This window comes from Podarcis bocagei (genome assembly GCF_964188305.1).
Source record: "Podarcis bocagei genome assembly, chromosome: 3".
NCBI classification, from domain to species: Eukaryota; Metazoa; Chordata; class Lepidosauria; order Squamata; family Lacertidae; genus Podarcis; species Podarcis bocagei.
Genome location: NC_138127.1, coordinates 69,329,679 through 69,345,822, shown reverse-complemented (window position 1 = coordinate 69,345,822; position 16,144 = coordinate 69,329,679). Strand labels below are relative to the sequence as shown.

Sequence of the window (16,144 nt, the reverse complement as noted above, 5' to 3'; positions counted from 1 at the left end):
AGAAGGGAAAATGTCTGCTCTTAAAGGCACAGGTACTTAATGTCTGGTCCTCAGATGGATGCCATGACAGTTAAACTGCCTCAAAACTGATGCAGATTTGTGGTGTACATATACCCTTGAAGAATCCCGCCACTTTCTTTTGTTTTGTTTTTGCATCCAATCTGCAAAAAAAAAAACAACCCTCAACGTGTTGCGAAGCTCTGTCCCAGAAAGTTGAGGTTACACAAGGACTCACACCCAATATCACTCTAAGGGAGTAAGCAGGTTCAGTTTGATTTCCCTGGTGAGAGGCTGGATCAAAATAGCAGTACAAATAAATGCAACAACATCTTGTCGATATCAGCCATTCTTGTAGAGAAATCTGAAAGGGAGGCAGTTAACAAATCCCAAAAAATAAACTTCCAGTTAGGCCCTGCTGGGCTGGATTCTGAGGTACATCTGCTCCCAGATAACTGTATTCCCAACTCTGGATCCGTCGGCTAACTGACCTAAGCAGGATGTTTAAGGACTGTGTGGAAATGAACTTTAACCAAAAGTATGTTTTATGGAGATTGAGTAAAGAATAAGAGCTTTTGGAGTGACGCAGCAATAAAAACAGTTGCCATCTTGCCAGGCTTTGTCAAAGGATTTACAACCGGGAGGAGGAATGGATTTGTTTTTGGACTGCATTTCTGGTGAACCTCCTCAGAAGTTGGATAAAGGCGACAGACTTGTAAAGATTAACGATTAAAGATTAATTAGACTGTTTTTATTTATGGAAGTGATGATATACGGAAACCATCTGAATATGATTCTTGGATGAATAAAAATATCCACACAGGATTACAAATTGTTTTAACCCGCTTTGGAGAGCATCAGAGGTCACAAAGAGAAAGGAAAAATATATGAGAATAACAAGAGGAGATGTGGAAAACAACAAGAAAGGAGTGGACAGTATTGTGAACATCATATGGACAGATTTGTGGACATTAAAGCAGTAGTAAGAAGATGATTGGATCCCCTTCGGAATATGGGTACCCCCAACAAAAATTTAAAATTTGGCTTTGTAATTTGTAATTTATGTAATTTGGTTTGATTTGATGTGATTGGTCGGTTAATAAAAATTATTTTTTAAAAAATCCCAAAAAATAAACTTCCAGTTAGGCCCTGCTGGGCTGGATTCTGAGGTACATCTGCTCCCAGATAACTGTATTCCCAACGCTTCCATATAGTGTAATGTCAGACTGCCCAGCCACCTAGTGGAGAAATGTTAGGTTCCAGTTACTTTGCAGCAAGTTTTTAAACTGAGGGTTACAGCTTCCTTTTTCAAACAAGGGTTGATGACAGGCAAATCTATCCTGCTTCTAACTGGCCTTCAATCCATGCAGAAAAACCTCAACCCAGATCCCAGCCTCTCTTTACAGCTCTCTTCTTGGATGCTTCTGTCACGTTCATGCCAAACTCCTGATCTCTTCCGTATACTTGGCAGGTATCTCTAAGAAGGGAGGATATTTGTTGGCAAACCTATTTAGTCTAAAACACTGAGGAACCACTGAAATAATACTAATTCTTCTCCTATCGTATTTCCCAGACACAGCTTCCAGGAGTATTTCCAGGAGTATTTCCCATGCAACATGACTTACTTCCCAATGAACCTTGACTCCCAGAGTGTGCAGCACATGTGTTTCATGGGTGGAAAAACATGTGAGCATCTCACACACACATAGTAAAATTGTGTCTAAGTAAGAACAACATGAACACTGCCTGCTGAATATAAGGATATGCTCAAATGGCAGTTTCTCACTGTAGGCTGTCATTGTAATGCTTGGCACTACTACACTGAAAGTGGAGGAAGCATCCCAGTAATGGCAGGTATGTCTCTTTCAGTGGGCCTCCCTCTTTGGACCCCAAAATCTGCAAAGCCAATGCGAGTCCCACGATGACCCACATCTGTGATATGGGCTGGCCTGAATGGGGGACAGGGGAAAGGGCTTGGTTCCTGCCACCATTGCCTTTTAGATTAGATTCTTCTCTGACCCAGGAGGGTGATCAACTGCTGTATAGGTCAGAGAGCAAGATTTCCTCCATAACAAGATTGCTGTCCAAGCAGATTATGCAGTGCTGAGATGTTGCATCAACAATGGGGCATCAGCAGGGCATATATCCAGGGCATGTATGGGCTGTAGTTTCTTGCTGTTGAAGAGGGGTCAGGGGAAGTAGGCCTTGAAATTCCAAAAAGCCTTCAGGTGTGGACCTCTGTTCAGACCCACACACTGCTGCCCGTGCTTCTGGTGACAATTTTGTAGAAGAAGAACTTGGGACAATTCAGGATGTATTGGTAGCCCTGAATCTCTCACTTTTCCAAGTGATGCACTTCTATGAGTGGTGATCTCAGGAAGTTTCTCCATTTCCAGTGACTCCCCTTGACCCTCAGTCTCACTAACACTAGCAATGGGGGTCTTCCGCCTCTGATGAAGTCTCCCGACTCCGGCTCTTGTCCTGGTAAATGAAGCTGCTTGGTGCATCTGCTCCACTCTTGGATTGTTACAAGGATACAATCTAACCGGATAACTTGCCTTTGGAAGTTCAACAACAATATTCTCTGCCCCTTTCTTCCAAAAGACTTCACTGTATCAACTAGCTTACTTTGTACTATTATAATTGAAGTTGTCATGAGTCATTTCCAATGGCCTTTGTTTAGTTTTTCTGAGGAACTAGGAGTGATGGTTTGCTATCCATAGAAGGTTAAAAAATGTACTTCAATAGCCGGTTGGATTTCAGTTAGCTGGTTCTTGGCATCTCTCATCGCTGATTAATGATGCTAAGAACAAAGTAATCAGAGGAGCCAAGAGTAACGCAACTGTGAACAAATGAAGTAGGCCAGAAAATGTTTCAGATTCTAAGGACCTTCTATTTGCTTTTTTCCTTCATTGTCATAATCAGCCAGCTTCTTGTGTGATGTATACAAATAATGAGTTTCCTTTGATATAAACAAAGTCTGATGTAAACAAAAACCAAATTAAAAAGAGCTTAGCCAAAATGAGGAGGATGAGTTGTGATACAGATAAAGACGTTCATACACTAAGAATGAAAGTTGTTATTTCTGTAAACATGGAGCTTGGTGAATGAATTACGGACATGAAAAGAGATGTTATGGAAAGGAAACTTTAAATCTGTGATTCCAAGGACAAGCATTTGTGTCCTAAAGCTGTCAGGGAAAGAAAGATGTGCCCTGAATTTTCTGAAGAATTAGCAGGGACTCTTTATTAGGGAATGCTGACTGCCATGAAGCGGCCTATATTAACAGATTACTAAATAAAAGCAAGCTGTGCTCTATTTCTATACAAATGTAAATTTCTCTGGAAATACAGCTCTCTAATTTGAAAGTCCTTCCTCTAATCCCTGATGGGCGAGAATTCCCTGTATATATCGGCTGGTGACAAAAATGTGCTCTGTGTGTCTCCAAAGGAATTTAATATATTTTTATGTGAGGTATTCTAGCAGGAGGCCATGGAAACAACTTAGGCCCTAAATGCAAGGCTATATACTCCATGTAACAGCTTGCCATGGTGCAGAATACTGTGTCCACCCAACGCTTATGTGGACTGAGACAACTAAGGACCTTCTTATTCCTGACCAGATGGTCTGAAGGAGAATGGAGCTAAGATGGGAATTTACACATCAACAAAAAAGAGAATTAGAGGAGACATATAAATATACTATATGCAAATCTTTAATTACTGTAATTACTTCACCTCACTGAAGGCTGTTCCTAGACGATGTGTGTGGCTGTTCAGTCTGCAGTCTTCCCATAGGATCTTTGGCTGCATTCCTCTACCCACTCCTGAGAGTTCTAGTGTTGCAGAAGAGAGAGAAGTGTATCTCCACTATGCATAGACCTCCCCAAAGCTTCATTTAAAATAGGGGGGGGGAGAGAGAGAGAGAGAGAGAAAGAGAGAGAGAGAACATCAACCCTCTCCCACCATCTTTCACCTTCTCGGTAGTGGCACCCACCCTGTGGAACGCCCTTCCACCAGATGTCAAAGAGAAAGACATCTGAAGGCAGCCCTGTTTAGGGAAGCTTTTAATGTTTAATGTTTAATTAGAGTATTGTATTTTAATATTCTGTTGGAAGCTGCCCAGAGTGGCTGGGGAAACCCAGCCAGATGGGCGGGGTATAAATAGTAAATTGGTGGTGGTGGTGGTGGTGCTGCTGCTTGCAGAGAAAGTGCCTCACCACTTTGGTTATTTTAATTCTCTTTTCGTTTATTTTTCAACTCCATGAAGTTCTAGTTTCAAATGTAGTAACAATGCACACCCATCAAGGAAATGTGGTCAGGTTCTCTCTATATCCTAGTCAATCCCTCAGTAATGTTTTGCAGTACTGTAAAGCCGAGAGAGTCATTTCCAGTTGCATTTGCAATATGAAGGTTTGCTGGCCCCATAAGCACAATTCCTCACTATATGAGAATTCCTTCTCATCCCTTTCCTATTGCTTGGCTCTGACAATATATTATTTTTTTCATCTTTTTCTGGGTTTTATACCATATGCTGAACCCAAATTCTGTCCTTCCTTGCTGTCCACATGCACAAATGATGAAAGATGTCAGGTTTTCTTCTATTTCCCCCCTTTTCCTTTTCCTAACATTATTGATGTGTGAGATATTAGGTGTACCCAATTCTTTTCCAAGAGAATCAAGGCCCCTCCAGGTGTCCTTTTTATTGTGCATTCATGATAATTTGTGGTCATCAGGTCGTTATACGCAGTCCACTTCTGATAATGTTTGTGCTTGCGAAAGTTTTGTTGTGATCTTAATGTTCCAGATTACTTTTTGTCCTGCTTTTGTGATGGCCCTCCCAGTGGCAACCATGCACAGGGACGCGGACTTATAAAAAATATTGGGGGGGCCCGGGAAAGCTCATGAATAATAAATAAGCTCATGAATATGCAAATAAAGTGGCGCCGCCTCCTCGTGAGCGAATAGGGGAGAGCGTGCTGCGCCTATTAATCAGCTCCGGAACAGCTGATATGCGGGAAACGTGGGGCTAGCCGGAGAAGAGAGGGCTGGCTGGGAGGTGTGGCCGGTCGGGATTCCCCTGTTCTCGCGGGGGCTGAAACCGCCAGGAGGAAGGAAATTCCCCCCCGGCAGTGCCTTGGCAGTGGCGGTGGTGCTGCGAAGCAGCGAGGCAGGAGCCCCCGCCCCCGGGGATTCCCTAATCTCGCGGGGGACGGCCGGGGCTCTCCGACTAGGGCGCGCGGCTGGCTGGCTGGCTGGCTGGCGAGGGAGCAGGTGGGGAGGAGGCGGGGGACGTCGGCGGCGCTCTGCTGGAAGGGCGCCCGAGATTATTGGGGGGGCTGAGCCCCCCAAAAAAAATTTTTGAGGGGGCTCGAGCCCCCTCAGGCCCCATGGAGTCGGCGCCTATGACCATGCATTAACATTAAGGAAGCATCACATTCAGGAAACAACTAATGGCATGGAAGTGGAATGACGTGCGGATGGTCCAGTATATCTGCCACAAATGCACTAATATCGCGTCATTGACATGTTGCAGAACACAACCACAAAAATTTAAAGAACTCACAACTTTAATTCTAGGGCAGAATAATCATCAATCCTGCTTTTGCAGAATAGGAAGTGAGGCTAAGACTGTGTACTCATTACTGTGAGCTCATACACAGTGAGCTCATTATTTTTATCGATTTGGATTGAAGCTGTTTTATGAGAAAGAGCATCAAAGTGCAATATTTCTCAAAGAACAACAAGACTGGGACAGGCTGGATATGAATCGTGGCTAATTTATGTACATCGCTTCCCAAACCAGCAGTGGGAGGGCAGTGGTTGCAGTGCAAATAGGAGTGCATACGCAGTCTATGAAGAGGTAGTGCATTGCCTAGGGTTATCCATGGATCAAATTTAGAACTATTCGCTCTAAGTCCTAAATGACAACTACCAAACGAATGGGTTTCATGGAGAATTGATATTGGATCACATATTGATCCCACTTGGACTACATTTATATGTTAAGGAGGAAGGAAAAAAGAAAATAATGGAAAGTAATTTAATTAATGACCACTCCACTTAACTGCTCAGAAATGCACAGAAATACTGCACCCTTTGTATCACTTGATGCAAAAAGAAAAAAGTAACAGTTTGGTTCATTCAAACTTTTAAATCCCTGCTTGCATCATTTATTTGTAAGTGCTGAATAAGGACCTAAATCCACCAATATTAACAAGGGACAAGCAAACATTATTCTGACATATTGGCTGTGTAATGTCATCTGCCCAGCAAGACCATACATTTTTTAAAGATGCCTGTAATCTCTAATGTGTTAATGTATTATTTGCTTTGGTGTCTACCCAAATCCCATTATGGAGGTTTTAATATGTTCATTCACTGCTAATTACTCCCAGTAGTGCCTGATAACAAAATGGAACCATAACCACTATTTCCCTTCACGATACTTGAATAAGTAAAATAAATATTACTGTACATTTAAATGGATCTGCGGAAATATTTATGAACTGTGCACAGACATATTCAGTCGCAGGTTATTTTAGACTGTAATCCTGATCACGACTCAACCCTCTCTCAATTCTCCTCCTGTTATTCTTTGTTCTTGTTCCAATGGGAACATTAGAGGTTATACTACAATTGAACACAAGCTTCTACCCAGTGTTTGCAATAAGAACACCAGGCATATTCTCATTCTCTCTCTCTCTTTCTCCATACCCTCATGCACTACAACAAAGGCTATGTACACATCATATATTTAAAGCATACAACTTGCCCCAAATAATTTTGGGAGCTGTAGTTTACCCGTCACAGTTACAATTCCCAGAACCCTTAAACCCCTTAACAAATTACAGTCCCCAGATTTGGGGGAAGTCATGTGCTTGAAATGTATGGTGCATAGGCAGCCATAGTTTCAGGCCAAATGGATACCTATTGGAAAAGGCAGGTACATTATGCAAATGTATATCCCCAAGGAAAGAGAACAGGGGGAAAGTCCAGCTTCCTTTTTTAGAGTAAAAAAAACCCCAGACAAACCCTACATCAACCTTTTCCATCCCGGTGCTGTCCAGATATTTGGGGCCACAACTCCCATCTGAACTTTAGTCCAGGGCATGCCCTACATAATCACCTTACCTCTTGCTCTGGAGATACATTTGGAGAAGTGGAGAAGGCCAAAGGCAGGAACAAAGAACATGTAATTTATGCTACAACGAAGGCATGCTTTCCCTTCCACCTTCTGCCTGTGTTTTGTTGCTGCAGGAAGAAAAATTGTATTCCCAGCAGTTCTGGGGTTGGTCAGAGGGTAGTGTTATACAGTATAAGCTATATGAAAAAGGGAAATTCTTTTGTGGAAGCTGTACTGTGCAAGAAAAGAATTCCAATCTTGGCTGCTGCGCTTATGTGAACTGTTTAGTCAGGCTAGGAGGGAGTTAAACACCTCTGTAGCACTGGGATCCAATTGTGAGGATTACAGCTGCCAAGAAAGGAAGAGAATCTTCAGCAAAAGCAGCTTGTTTGGGCAAGCATCACTTATTGACATAAGTAAAGACCTGCTGAATCAGGCCAAGGCCTATCTACCGTATTTTTCGCTCTATAGGACGCACTTTTTCCCCTCCAAAAATGAAGGGGAAATGTGTGTGCGTCCTATGGAGCGAATGCAGGCTCCTTGGCTTCACGGCGACGCGCCTGTCCTGGAAGCCCGAGGAGGAACAGAAGGGTCTCCTTCTGTTCCTTCTCCAGCTTTGCTGAAGGGCGCTGCGCCTTTTCCCTCTCTGCGCAGCGCCTCTCCTGTGAAGCAGAAGCGCTGCGCAGAGAGAGAGAGAGAGAAGGCGCAGCGCCCCTTGAGCGACGCGCCTGTCATGCGAAGCCGGAGGAGGAACAGAAGGGACTCCTTCTGTTCCTCCTCCCGCATCGCTGAAGGGGCGCTGCGCCCTCTCCCTCTCTGCACAGCACCTTTCCTGTGAAGGAGAGGCGCTGCGCAGAGAGAGAGAGAGAGAAGGCGCAGCGCCCCTTGAGCGACGCGCCTGTCATGCGAAGCCGGAGGAGGAACAGAAGGGACTCCTTCTGTTCCTCCTCCCGCATCGCTGAAGGGGCGCTGCGCCCTCTCCCTCTCTGCACAGCACCTTTCCTGTGAAGGAGAGGCGCTGCGCAGAGAGAGAGAGAGAGAAGGCGCAGCGCCCCTTGAGCGACGCGCCTGTCATGCGAAGCCGGAGGAGGAACAGAAGGGACTCCTTCTGTTCCTCCTCCCGCATCGCTGAAGGGGCGCTGCGCCCTCTCCCTCTCTGCACAGCACCTTTCCTGTGAAGGAGAGGCGCTGCGCAGAGAGAGAGAGAGAGAAGGCGCAGCGCCCCTTGAGCGACGCGCCTGTCCAGCGAAGCCCGAGGAGGAACAGAAGGGTCTCCTTCTGTTCCTTCTCCAGCTTCGCTGAAGGGGCGCTGCGCCCTCTTCCTCTCTGCACAGCGCCTCTCCTGTGAAGGAGGGGCGCTGCACAGAGAGAGAGAAGGCACAGTGCCCCTTCAGCGACGCGTCTGTCCTGGCTTCTGCTTTAGCCCTGCGCAGCCTCTTTGGGCAGGGGGAGCCTTCATCCCGCTGCCCTGAAGAGGCTTGGCGGGGTTACCCCAGAAGCCAGAACAGCCACACGGTATCCCAGAAGCCAGATCCCTCTTGCTGTTCTGGCTTCTGGGGTTCAGAATAATTTTTTCTTGTTTTCTGCCTCCCAAAACTAGGTGCGCCCTATGGTCCGGTGCGCCCTATGGTGCGAAAAATACGGTATTCTCCAGCAATCTGTTTTCACAGCGGCCAACCCATGGGAAGCCCATAAGCTAGGCATCAGGGAGAAAGCACTCTCCACAGCTGAGAGTCACCGCAACTGGTTTTCAGGGAAATACTGTCCCCAACAGTGGAGACTGATCACTGGCATATTGGCTAGCAGTCATTGGTAGCCTTATCTTGCATATAACTTGTATGGCTGCTTGTGAATTACAAATAATTCTTTCCTAGTTAGTACTTCGGAATAATTGAACTGTATTTTGTTCCTGTGGAGCCCAACACCCATCTTTCCCCTTATTAGGGGTGAGAGCACAGCCCATACAGCAGCAGATACACCCCATTGTGTCATCAGAGGACAATCTATGAAACATTGCTGTACTTATGGATTTATGAATAAGTGTGAATACGTCACATAACCTTCTCTCCTAACTCAATTGCTTTAGACTGGGAAGATTTTTTGTTGTTGCTGCATTACACTGAGGGAAACACATGGACATGCAGGCTTTAAACAAATAACTTTTTACATTTTTCTCAAAGCTGGGTCTCTCTGGAATATCTCTTGTGTAACTATTTCATGAAAGCAGTTTTATGACTGTTTATAAATAATAGATTCTGAATAAAACTATCTGTTCCCTGATGAAAAGAAAAGAATGGGAAAAATTAAATAAGGAGTGCATTCCTAGCATAAATCAATATTATTTATTAGAAGACCTTTCAAAAAGTTTTCCCAGTTTGTCTGAATGAGGACAGAAAGCTTTAAATCTGTGATGTAAGAAGTGTGTATTTTAATGATATTATCTCTAAAGTGATTAGCAAGTTTATGGGATAGGAAATATGAGGAAAGTTCCTTGGTTTTTGAGTATAAATCACATTTAGCACTTGCTCCTCTGTACCCTGGTGCTAGAACTGAACAAGATTGTCCTATTTAATATGTCCGATAAATCTAAACTGGAACAGTTATACAATCTTGAATCTATATTCTGATTTGTTAGCTTTTTGTGCTGGGGGTGAAATCAATATTGAAAACACGTCGCTGCATTTTGTTGGCACTCTGGTATTTTTCCAAGCAATTTTAAACAATAAAAAGGAACCAACAGTTAATTTGAAAACTGAATGTATAGAGTGTGATTTGTACTGACAAAATAATGACCTTATAGACTGGAAGACTATGTACAGTAATGGAAAAGACCACAAACTTATCCATATGATTGTGCAGAGAACCCTAATACAGAGCTGGTTTTGTCTTTCTGATGAACACCTCAGTGTATGTTCATCCACAGAACTAGCAGGCCCTCCTGTTGATTCTTTTTGTGCATCCTTGGCTGAGCACATCCCATATGCAATATCCATCCTGCCAGAATAGTGGTAGCATATCTCCGACTCCAATGTAATTGACATATGAGATTGTTCTACCTATTGCCTAACCAAAAAGATAATAGAGAGACCTGCCTTGGAAATTATAATGATGGGGAGTGTATGTGTGTTGGGGGGGTCAATATTAACCACCACATGTATGTCACAAAGTAAACTTGATAAGCAGATTTGTATTTAAATTAAGAACAAGGCAAAGAGAAAGGATTTCTCTTAGCAACAGAGCAAATATGAAGCATTGGAAAAAATATTCCTTCGGTCCAAAAGAAACATATTTTAAATAAAAGCAATGCAATTTTGACAACCACCATCAAATACCACAGGGTTAAATGATCCTGAAGCTAAAGTTCACCTGGAAGCAATATGAACGGCCTCACCCTTTGCCAAATTCAATTTTGCTGCTTCAGAAACCTGCTGGCCAGCCAACTGCACATTTCTCAACAACACTGCAACGGTACCTAAGGGATACATTTCAAATAGCAAGCTGAGTGTTTTTGGCACTCTGCTGAGAACTTGCATTGTGCAGGCAAATCGCTATCCAAGAGGCAGCAGGCAGGATCAAGAGGCACAATTAAAAAGAAATAGGCAGGCACCTGAGAAAAAGTGCTGAAGGCCACAACCTGGCTGTATCCCAGCAAACAGAAAAAAAACTGGAACTGTATCTGCAAAAAAGAATGGTAAATGCTTATTGCAAAGCGGCAAGAAAATATGCCTTCTATTGTGCTTATCACTAGCCATTGGTATCTTTTAGAAAGTAATCTGTGATGACCAGTTGAAGAAAAGCATGTCCACATGGTGGTAAATTATGGGGCCATAAAGACTTATTTTAGGCCTTCTGGTACCTGCAGACCATATGGGAACGATACAGCAGCTAACTGGTCTCTTGCTGGTCCAACAGACCTAGTTCCAGGTGGTAGAGTATCCTACACACAATTTGGAGAAGCAGAACCCTTTGGCTATAGACAATAAACACTAATTAAGGACCTAACTGAACATTACATTAGCGCTGTGATTAGCCGTCACATCAAAAGTTTTTAAAAATAAAATACCAGGCCAGAGTGAAATGGGAAGGCATAGCTATTGGCACTGCAACACATGAGTCTCTCCCCCCCCCCACCCGCATGCTATATGATCACAGATGGCAAGAGAAGATGTAAAGTGTCCCTTCCAGGGCACTTTGGGCCCAGTGGCTACTGTGGCAATGATCACCAGTAAATGCACTTGGCATTTTATTTTTTGAAGCCTATGATGTGATTGCTGATCATATTGTTAATGTAACATGATCAACACACTTTGTGTAGAAGTCCATGTCTCTCAGAGTGCCTTGTTTTGTCTAGGAAAATGTATACGATCAGGATGGCTACACTATGGCTGCAAGGGTTTTTTAAAAAAATTAAATTGAGAATGATTTAGTTAAAATAATATCTGTTAATAATACCTTTTGAAAGATTTTTTTCTCCAGACATTTTAGTGAAATAGGCATTTCTCTGTTACCTGTCTGAATGAAAGAAGGGACCGAGATGCAATGTTAAATGCGACTTTGTGCAGAATGTGCATTAGAAATTTTAATTTAAAAGCAAATAGTATCTGCTGGGGGTGGGGTGTATCTAGGGCTGCCATATGTCCGGAATTTCAACAACCTTTGTGTCTGGATTTTCACTTTTTTAAATATGGGAACCCTATGTGTATCAATACTTATCAGGATAGCAGCAGGCATCACTAGGGTACTTCTCCAATGCAAATAATTTTTGTAAACCACTTTGAGGTGTGTTTCCTTTGTTTATTACTCAACTGGTACATAAAATTTGCAAAATAAATAAAATAATAAATAGCAGATTTTGAGAAATGGGAAGGATCATGGCTCAGTTTTCATGCTTTTCATGCAAAAAGATCCTAGGTTTCATCTCTGGTGTCTGCAAGTACAACTGAGAAAGACTCCCTACGTATTACCTTGAAAGAAGAGCCTCTGTCTGTCAGCGTCAACAGTACTAAACTAGAGGGACAAATTGTGGGAATGTTCATGGAGGCAGGAGAGGCTATATTGTTTATTAATATCCTTCCTAACTTGCACTAGCAAGTTCTATAACTTAGCAGAGTTTTACATTCCACTTTTAAACGCACAGCAGGTAGCTGGTTGCAGGCTTGTTTAAGCCTCTCAATATTAGATTCCTGTGAGTTCCCTTAGGTAAAGGTAAAGGGACCCCTGACCATTAGGTCCAGTCGTGACCAACTCTGGGGTTGCAGCGCTCATCTTGCTTTATTGGCCGAGGGAGACAGCATACAGCGTACATGTGGCCAGCAGGACTAAGCCGCTTCTGGTGAACCAGAGCAGCGCACGGAAACGCCGTTTACCTTCCCGCCGGAGCAGTACCTATTTATCTACCTGCACTCTGATGTGCTTTCGAACTGCTAGGTTGGCAGGAGCAGGGACTGCCCAACGGGAGCTCACCCCGTCGCGGGGATTCGAATCGCCGACCTTCTGATCGGCAAGTCCTAGGCTCTGTGGTTTAACGCACAGCGCCACCCGCGTCCCTGGGAGTTCCCTTATATCCCTCTTAAAAGAATAAACACACCACAAACTTGTTTAAAGTATACTGTATAAAAGAAGTTTACTCACATCATCAGTTCACAGTTGGATCCCTGAAGGCAGACTTAGTTACAAAGTATATACACATACGGAGAGTCAAAAAGTCAAAAAGAGAGAGATGGCTGCTTGCCCTGTCCTTTTGTGTTACCTAGACAGGTAAGGTCATGCCCACATCTAGTCACATGCAAAGGAAGTATGTCCCAGCCAGGAGGAAACAGGAAGTTTTTGACTGGCTGGACCAAACAGTCTCTCGCATGTCCACTCTAGGAAAATAAGGAATGTTGTATTTGACTGCTACTTATGTATCACATCCCACACAAATGGTATGACTCGGTACAAGGAAGCTTCCTAGGTTCCTATGATTTTCCTCAGAACTGAAGCAGGAAAAGAAAGGGTTAAATTCCTCTCTTGGTCTGCTGTGATTCCCTGGCCCCTGCCAGCAGATGCACTTTTGCACTGGATCTACACATTCTGTAGAAGGCAACCAGCGTCTAGTTGGGTTCAAATATTCTATTTCAGGCAAGCTATTGTGGCTTTAAGGAAGAAGGAAGGAAGGAAGGAAGGAAGGGAGGAAGGAAGGAAGGAAGGAAGGAGTTCTACAATGATGCTGTTATGCATCATTTCTCTCAGCAGGCTTGGAACAGCAGAGTGGGGAGCTGCCAAGGCGCAGGAGAATCCAAACTGTCCAACAACAATGAACATTGGAAGACAAACATCAGGTGAAAACACGATAAGCACCTGTCATCGTCATCTGTTTATTTGTCACTTTTCCAACAAAAATGGTGCTCACAAAATTGTCTAGTGGTACTTCCCACAGTACAACTATTTGACTAATTATCCAGTTATCAGGTTTGGACCACAGGGACTGACTTATCTATCAGGCGGTTACACGAACACAGGTAAATGGCATCTGTACTCATCCACAGAGTTCCAGATAATAACTGGGATGTCAGAAAACAGAGGTTTTGTTCCACTTACCGTATTTTTCGCCCTATAGGATGCACTTTTCCCCCTCCAAAAATGAAGGGGAAATGTGTGTGCGTCCTATGGGGCGAATGCAGGCTTTTGCTGAAGCCTGGAGAGCAAGGGGGGTCGGTGCGCACCAACCCCTCTCGCTCTCCAGGCTTCAGGAAGCTATCCGCTAGCCGTGGGAGACGCAGCTCTCCCACGCTAGCGGAGAGCTTGCCTGCACCCAGAAGCTTGGGGCGCGCTGAGCTCAGCACACCCCAAGCTTCGGGCTCCGCTAGCCGTGGGAGAGCCGTGTGAAGTCGCGCGGCTCTCCCACGGCTAGTGGAGACCTTGCCCGGCACCCAGAAGCTTGGGGCGTGCTGAGCTCAGCACACCCTAAGCTTGGGGCTTCGCGCAGCGCTCCGCTAGCCCACGGCTAACGGATAGCAGCCTGTTCTGGGGGCTGGGGTCAGGGGAAGCTCGGGCTTCCCCTGCCCCAGCCCCGCACCTGGGGGGGGGGAATCAATTTTTTTCCTTTATTTCCCCCCAAAAAAACTAGGTGCGTCCTATGGGCCGGTGCGTCCTATGGGGCGAAAAATACAGTATGTTTCTGAGTGAGTGTGCTCGTGCGTTAAAAGTCTTTAGATTTGGGAACACTCTGAAATTTGAATAATTTCACCCTTTCAATAAAAACCTTTCCACATTCCTGCCAAAGAAGGGAGTCTTCTTTAGAACATAAAGTATCCTTGGCTTGACTGTGATCTTGATGACAGCTGACCTCTCCATACATGAGCAGGGGAGTTTGTTTCATTGCCTGGAATCTTCCCACTTATTTTGAAGTTTGTATGTTTTATGTCAGTACTGTAGGAGCTTATTAGAATAGCCTAGATAATCAAAGCCAGTCTTTGATCATTGGAAGGACCACATTGTGGTTTGTTGGGTCTAATATTAATGAGTAATTAGAATAAAAGCATACTGACTTTTTAAATGTAATAATAATAGGCTACAATTTTACCTAGGTCAAAAGTAAGTTATCTTGTTAACATCTTTATTTGTGTAGATCAGTGTTTCCCAACCGGTGTTCCGCGGCACACTAGTGTGCCGTGAGACACCGGCTGGTGTGCCGTGGGAGGGAGGCGGGCGAGAGGCGGCGGCGAGAGGCGGCGGCGGCGAGGATCCGCGTCGAGCCGGGGGCGGCTCCGCGGTGGTGGTGCCGAGCGGCGGGGCAGCGCGCGCAAAAGGGAGGAGCGCGAGACAGCGGAGGAGGAGGAGGCCGGCATGTCCGGGCAGCAGCAGCAACAGCAGCAGCAGCAGCAACTCCCGGCGACGGCTCCTCCTCCGCCCGCTATTGCAGCCGCCGCCGCCTCAGCTGCCGCCGCCGCCTCAGCTGCCCTCGCTCTGCTGCCTCCTCCCACCCCGGCAAGGGGGAGGGAAAAAACGTTCACTTTTGTGCGTCCCTCCCGGCGTGACGCTGCGCGCTGACGTCACGGGGCGGGGCTTTAATGGTGGTGTGCCGCGAGATTTTTTTCCGGTAAGCAGGTGTGCCGTTGCCCAAAAACGTTTGGGAAACACTGGTGTAGATCCCTGACCAAATGTGTGTTAAATTTCTTTACCAACTAATCTAAATGACCTCAAAGTAGTTTCATGACAGCTATCCAGTTAATGAAGAGCAGCATTATATAATAACAATCTTATTTATTGGGGAAGCCAGGGAGATACATTTTAATAAGAAATTTATAAAATACAGTGTCATTTGCAAAAGATTATATAGGTATATAGAAAGAACTTAAAGAAAGCACCATGTAGATCTGGAAAGCTGGGATTTTCATGTAACCAATATTATTATTATTTATTTAATCCCATTTATTAATCGCTTCCTGTGATGCATCTTAAAGTGAATTAACATGCAGCTCTATTTCTCCATAACATTTGAATCACAAATGATTAAGCATGATCTGGACCATCATGTGGATGCAGTGATGGACTGGATGAGTGCCAATCAACTGAGTTGGAACCGTGGCAATAGGGAGGCACTATGTGATAAGTAACAGGAGGGAATTTCAGAGGGTAGGTGCAGCCAGACCACTTAAATTCAAATGGAAAGGCAGTCCTGTTGTATTGTTTCATTGATTCAATTTATATTTTGGTTGCATCAGTTTTGAACTTTCACTTTTCTAGCAATTTATTTTATTTTATTTTATTTTATTTTATGTATGTATGTATGTACCCTGCTAACCTGACACTGAATTCATTCTCACATGAGCCCACATAAAGTTAGCATTTTCCTACCTCTGCAATATTTTATTTTGTTTTTCCCCACATATAGTAAACCTAATTTAAAATAGCTGCTCCTGTTGTTTATTGCAGATTTTGTCATGTCAACTGTGAGTTGGCTTTCAAAAGTCGGCTATATATATCCACACTCTACCGATTAACCAATAATACTGTGAAAGGGGCAAACCTGTACACACTT

The 16,144-nt window shown here is 44.3% G+C and overlaps 1 long non-coding RNA gene across 2 annotated transcripts in view; it reads right to left on the bottom strand.

The window, feature by feature from the left end:
• The window catches only part of LOC308583821, a 57,986-nt gene that overhangs the window by 28,775 nt on the left and 13,067 nt on the right, over positions 1–16,144 (bottom strand). The window contains exon 1 of one of the 2 annotated variants that reach the window (XR_014006427.1): positions 3,735–4,039. The exons of the other annotated variant lie outside the window; for it this stretch is intronic. This is a non-coding gene — a long non-coding RNA (uncharacterized lncRNA). Of the gene's footprint in view, positions 1–3,734; positions 4,040–16,144 lie in introns of those variants that run through there. 2 annotated transcript variants of the gene reach the window in all.